The sequence below is a fragment of the Ranitomeya variabilis genome, chromosome 6 (genome assembly GCF_051348905.1).
Source record: "Ranitomeya variabilis isolate aRanVar5 chromosome 6, aRanVar5.hap1, whole genome shotgun sequence".
In the NCBI taxonomy this organism is placed as follows: Eukaryota; Metazoa; Chordata; class Amphibia; order Anura; family Dendrobatidae; genus Ranitomeya; species Ranitomeya variabilis.
This window is the reverse complement of record NC_135237.1, coordinates 495,961,628-495,967,903: the sequence shown is the minus strand read 5'-3', so window position 1 is coordinate 495,967,903 and position 6,276 is coordinate 495,961,628. Positions and strand designations below refer to the sequence as shown.

General features: G+C 49.1%; 1 non-coding gene across 1 annotated transcript; it reads right to left on the bottom strand.

The window, feature by feature from the left end:
* Positions 1–1,776: 1,776 nt before the first annotated feature.
* LOC143784032 (5S ribosomal RNA) lies at positions 1,777–1,896 on the bottom strand. The gene has a single exon (XR_013217690.1). It is a non-coding gene; the product is annotated as a 5S ribosomal RNA (ribosomal RNA).
* Between the last annotated feature and the right edge of the window lie 4,380 nt (positions 1,897–6,276).

The window sequence follows — 6,276 nt, the reverse complement described above, 5'->3', positions numbered from 1 at the left end:
CGGCGGTTGCTTCCAAGCCCCCAGGAGGCGCTGGTCCTGTTGAAAAGAAGCCTAGTATTAAAAGGACCTGTGATGAAGTCACAGGATGGGAGGAGTCAGGGGGTCACATGATCGGGAGGACCTCCGTGTACAGGACTCTGCTGGTTGTCATGACGCTGGAAGGTAAGCATGTGTGAGGTGAGAAGGTGTTTACAGTGTGGATGTAGCAGAGTCGTGTGTGTACAAGGTGTATGGATCGGAGCAGCGTGTGCAATGTGTATGGAGCGGCGCCGTATGTGTACGAGGTGTACGTAGCGGAGCTGCATGTGCAAGGTATACGGAGCAGAGCAGCGTGTGCAATGTGTACGGAGCGGAGCCGTGTGTGTATGAGGTGTACGGAGCGGAGCCGTGTGTGTGCAAGGTATACGGAGCAGAGCAGCGTGTGCAATGTGTACGGAGCGGAGCCGTGTGTGTACGAGGTGTACGGAGTGGTGCCGTGTGTGTACAAGGTGTACGGAGTGGAGCCGTGTGTGTACAAGGTGTACGGAGTGGAGCCGTGTGTGTACAAGGTGTACGGAGTGGAGCCGTGTGTGTACAAGGTGTACGGAGTGGAACCGTGTGTGTACGGAGCGGAGCCACATGTGCAAGGTGTATGGAGCGGAGTCGCATGTGTACGAGGTGTACAGAGCGGACGCTGGCTGTGTCGGATCGGAGCAGATATTGCTCCTCGCTCTGACACTGACTGGCACAGGAGACACGGAGGTCTTTATCAGTGGCGTATCACAGCTGCAGCGACGTGAGCAGTCAGCGGCGCAGCTGGATGACACCATTCAGCGCCGTGGGAGTGGAAGCTGCCGGCTGCTGCGAGGGAGCGCGGTGAAAGGTGTCTGTGTGTAGTGATGGAGAAGGCAATGATGGGGGTGGGGTAACCATGTGTGGCCATTATACTGCACCCAGCATTGTGTGGGGCCATTATACTGTACAAAGCATCATGTGGCGCCATTATACAGTATGGAGCGTCGTGTGTGGCCATTGTACACTATGGAGCGTCGTGTGTGGCCATTGTACACTATGGAGCGTCGTGTGTGGCCATTGTACACTATGGAGCGTCGTGTGTGGCCACTGTACACTATGGAGCGTCGTGTGAGGCCATTGTACACTATGGAGCGTCATGTGTGGCCATTGTACAGTATGGAGCGTCGTGTGTGGCCATTGTACAGTATGGAGCGTCGTGTGTGTCCATTGTACAGTATGGAGCGTCGTGTGTGGCCACTGTACAGTATAGAGCGTCATGTGTGGCCACTGTACAGTATGGAGCGTCGTGTGTGGCCACTGTACAGTATGGAGCGTCGTGTGTGGCCATTGTACACTGTGGAGCGTCGTGTGTGGCCATTGTACACTATGGAGCGTCGTGTGTGGCCATTGTACAGTATGGAGCATCATGTGTGGCCACTGTACAGTATGGAGTGTTGTGTGTGGCCATTGTACACTATGGAGCGCCGTGTGTGGCCATTGTGCAGTATGGAGCATCATGTGTGGCCATTGTGCAGTATGGAGCGTCGTGTGTGGCCATTGTACACTATGGAGCGTTGTGTGTGGCCATTGTGCAGTATGGAGCGTCGTGTGTGGCCATATTTTTTTGTTCATAATTATTGTTAACGAAACATTGTGATCAGAAGTGCTAAATGGGTGTGGTTGCGGCGTGGCTAGTTGTGAAATGGGTGTGGCCTAAAATTTACCGCTACGCGCGCCGCTGACTTTGTCCCTCTTTCCCTTCCTGGGAAGTTGGGAGGTATGTGTCTACAGCACCTGGTGTTCCCAGGAGGTCTCCCATCCAAGTACTGTCCAAGCCCAGCCCTGCTTTGCTTCCGAGATCGGACGAGATCGGGCGTATCCAGGGTGGTGTGGCCAGTAGACGCTGCTTGGCCCATCGCCTGGCCAGCCTTCCTCAGGCTCGCGTGGTGGCGAGAACTCTGACCATGTGGAGGCGGGCTCCGAAGGGCCCATGCAAAGGCTGGGCTGCCCCTATAGGCGTTGTTTGTTTTGCAGTGAAACACCTGCCGCAGCAGGGCCTGAGCATCAGGTGTCTTTAAAAATGGCTCGACGCAGGGTCTCCTGCAGGCTAAAGGTACCGTCACATTAAGCGACTTAACAACGATAACGATAGCGATCTGTGACGTTGCAGCGTCCTGGATAGCGATATCGTTGTGTTTGACACGCAGCAGCGATCTGGATCCTGCTGTGATATCGCTGGTCGTTGCTGAAAGTCCAGAACTTTATTTGGTCGTCAGATCGGCGTGTATCGTCGTGTTTGACAGCAAAAGCAACGATGCCAGCAATGTTTTACAATGGTAACCAGGGCAAATATCGAGTTATAAGCGCAGGGCCGCGCTTAGTAACCCGATATTTACCCTGGTTACCATTGTAAAAGTAAAAAAAAAACACTACATACTCACCCTCTGATGTCTGTCACGTCCCCCGGCGTCCGCGCTGCTGCTCATAGCTTTCTGCACTGACTGTGTCAGTGCCGGCCGGAATGCAAAGCACAGCGGTGACATCACCGCTGTGCTTTAGGGCCGGCGCTTCACAGTGCAGGGAAGCGGACGCCGGGGGACGCGGCCGACACTGGAATGTAAGTATGTACTGTTTTTTTTTTTTTACATTTACGCTGGTAACCAGGGTAAACATCGGGTTACTAAGCGCGGCCCTGCGCTTAGTAACCCGATGTTTACCCTGGTTACCCGGGGACTTCGGCATCGTTGGTCACTGGAGAGCTGTCTGTGTGACAGCTCTCCAGCGACCACACAGCGACGCTGCAGCGATCGGCATCGTTGTCGATATCGCTGCAGCGTCGCTTAATGTGACGGTACCTTTAACCATTCATCTGGGGGGGGACGTGACAGAAAGAGCAAGCTGGAGCAGCAACTTGAGGTGGATCGAGACGTCCAGGAGCGAATGAAGGAAGAGGGTGAGATGGTTGCGAGTGACTGTGAGCTGCTCTTCAGGGGAGTCGTGTTGCCTGCAAAGGTGTTCTGCTTGCTTCGGCCTGTAAACTGGCCACCAGGTTGCCGGCGGTTGCTTCCAAGCCCGCAGGAGGCGCTGGTCCTGTTGAAAAGAAGCCTAGTATTAAAAGTAAATAAGCAACAATGCTGGAGGCCCACGGTGATGAGAAGGATGCTGGCATTTTGCAAGGATGGAATAGCGCAAGAGTGAAAGCAAATGACAAGAAGAAAGAAGCATGTGTGCCCTTGTGAAAGGGAATGGAAAAAAGGCATAGAGGAGAGTGACCCCTGCTGGTGGAAGGAAGGAAAAAGCAAAAGCCTACAGCACCTGGTATTCCCAGGCGGTCTCCCATCCAAGTACTAACCAGTAGGGTTGAGCGAAACGGGTCGATCATTTTCAAAAGTCGCCGACTTTTGGCTAAGTCGGCGTCTCATGAAACCCGATCCGACCCCTGTGCTTGTCGGCCATGCGGTACGCGACTTTCGCGCCAAAGTCGCGTTTCAATGACGCGAAAAGCGCCATTTCTCAGCCAATGAAGGTGAACGCAGAGTGTGGGCAGCGTGATGACATAGATCCTGGTCCCCACCATCTTAGAGAAGGGCATTGCAGTGATTGGCTTGCTGTCTGCGGCGTCACAGGGGCTATAAAGGGGCGTTCCCGCCGACCGCCATCTTACTGCTGCTGATCTGAGCTTAGGGACAGGTTGCTGCCGCTTCGTCAGAAGCAGGGAGAGCGTTAGGCAGGGTCCACTAACCACCAAACCGCTTGTGCTGCAGCGATTTCCACTGTCCAACACCACCTTCGGTGTGCAGGGACTGTGGAAGCTATTTTTTTTTTTTTTTTCCTCAGCGCTGTAGCTCATTGGGCTGCCCTAGAAGGCTCCGTGATAGCTGTATTGCTGTGTGTACGCCACTGTGGAAACCAACTGTTTTTTTCAAAGCACATATCCTCTTGTTCCTTCCTTTCTGCACAGCTATCTTTTTTGTTTGTCCACACTTTTTATTTAATTTGTGCATCAGTCCACTCCTATTGCTGCCTGCCATACCTGGCTTAGATTACTGCAGGGAGATAGTAATTGTAGGACAGTTTTTTTTTTTTTTTTGTTTTTTTTTGTGGGAGATTAAGATTGGCATTTCTGCTACAGTGCCATCCCTGTGTGTGCCATCTCTCACTGAGTGGGCCATAGAAAGCCTATTTATTTTTTCCGTGATTTGTGTTCTAAAATCTACCTCAACACAAAAACACTACATCAATCAGTGGGAGAAAAATATTGGCCTCAGTCAGGGCTTGTGTGCCACTGCTGTGTGTGCTATCTCTCATTCAGTGGGCTATAGCAAGCCTATTTTTTTATTTTTTTTTTTAATATTATTTGGTTTCTAAAGTCTCCCTGAAAAAAAAAAAAAAACCTAAAAAAACAGTGGGAGAGTAATATTGCCCTTTCAGCTTGTGTGCCAGTCTTGACTCCTGGGTGTGCCACCTCTCTCCCTCTCATTCAGTGGGCCATAGAAAGCCTATTTATTTTTTTTTTTTAATATTATTGGGTTTCTAAAGTCTCCCTTAAAAAACAAAAAATACATAAAAAAACAGTGGGAGAGTAATATTGCCCTTTCAGCTTGTGTGCCAGTCTTGACTCCTGGGTGTGCCACCTCTCTCCCTTTCATTCAGTGGGCCATAGAAAGCCTATTTATTTTTTCCGTGATTTGTGTTCTAAATTCTACCTCAACACAAAAACACTACATCAATCAGTGGGAGAAAAATATTGGCCTCAGTCAGGGCTTGTGTGCCACTGCTGTGTGTGCTATCTCTCATTCAGTGGGCTATAGCAAGCCTATTTTTTTTTTTTTTTTTTTAATATTATTTGGTTTCTAAAGTCTCCCTGAAAAAAAAAAACAAAACCTAAAAAAACAGTGGGAGAGTAATATTGCCCTTTCAGCTTGTGTGCCAGTCTTGACTCCTGGGTGTGCCACCTCTCTCCCTCTCATTCAGTGGGCCATAGAAAGCCTATTTATTTTTTTTTTTAAATATTATTGGGTTTCTAAAGTCTCCCTTAAAAAAAAAAAAAAACCTAAAAAAACAGTGGGAGAGTAATATTGCCCTTTCAGCTTGTGTGCCAGTCTTGACTCCTGGGTGTGCCACCTCTCTCCCTCTCATTCAGTGGGCCATAGAAAGCCTATTTATTTATTTTTTTAAATATTATTGGGTTTCTAAAGTCTCCCTTAAAAAACAAAAAATACATAAAAAAACAGTGGGAGAGTAATATTGCCCTTTCAGCTTGTGTGCCAGTCTTGACTCCTGGGTGTGCCACCTCTCTCTCTCTAATTGTGGGCCATAGAAAGCCTTTTTTTTTTTTTTTTTTTTTTTTTTTTAATATTATTTGGTTTCTAAAGTCTCCCTGAAAAAAAAAAAAACATAAATTAGGTGGGAGATTAATATTGACATTAGTGCTTGAGTGACAGTCCTGCGTGTGTGTCATCTCTGTGATTTTGTGCCACAGAAAACAGAGTGTGTAACATTGTGCCTGATTTTCCTTGTGGTCTCACCAACCTGTTAAGGGATATTGAAATCATACTGAAGTTATAGCTCACCGTGTAAGTTGTTTGACAGCAACAAATAAAGTTACTTTGGTTAAGATTTTAAAACAATGAGGAAGTCTGGTGCAAGAGGTCGTCGTGGGCGTTCATTGTCAGCTGGTAATGATGGTAGTGGTAGTGGAGCATCAGGTGGTCGTGGGGATAAAAATATTCCACCTAAGTCTGGAGCTGTGGAGCCAGTTTCGTCGTCAGGCTACACAAGGCCTCGAACGCTCTCTTTTCTGGGAGTAGGAAAACCGCTTTTAAAGGCGGAGCAGCAACAGCAAGTTTTGGCTTACATTGCAGACTCAGCCTCTAGCTCTTTTGCCTCCTCTTCCGAAACTGGTAAATGTAAAAGCAGCGCGTCGCTTGTGGATGTTCACGATCAGGGACAAGTCGCTTCCTTGTCCTCCTCAGCAAAAACTACAACAAGAGAGAAGGATGCAGCAGGCGACACAACGGGTCACTCCATGGAGCTCTTTACACATACCGTCCCTGGCTTAGAAAGTGAAACATTTAACAGGCCATGCCCATTACAAGTATATTCTGACATGGAGTGCACTGATGCACAGCCACAGCCAGAGTACTATGCTGCTCCTTTGACTCAGACCACCACATTGCCCTCTCAGGGTACAGATCCACAATCAGACCCTGATGAGACTATGTTGCCCCGCCACGAACGCTATACCACCGACCGACACAGTGACACAGACGAAGTTGCACA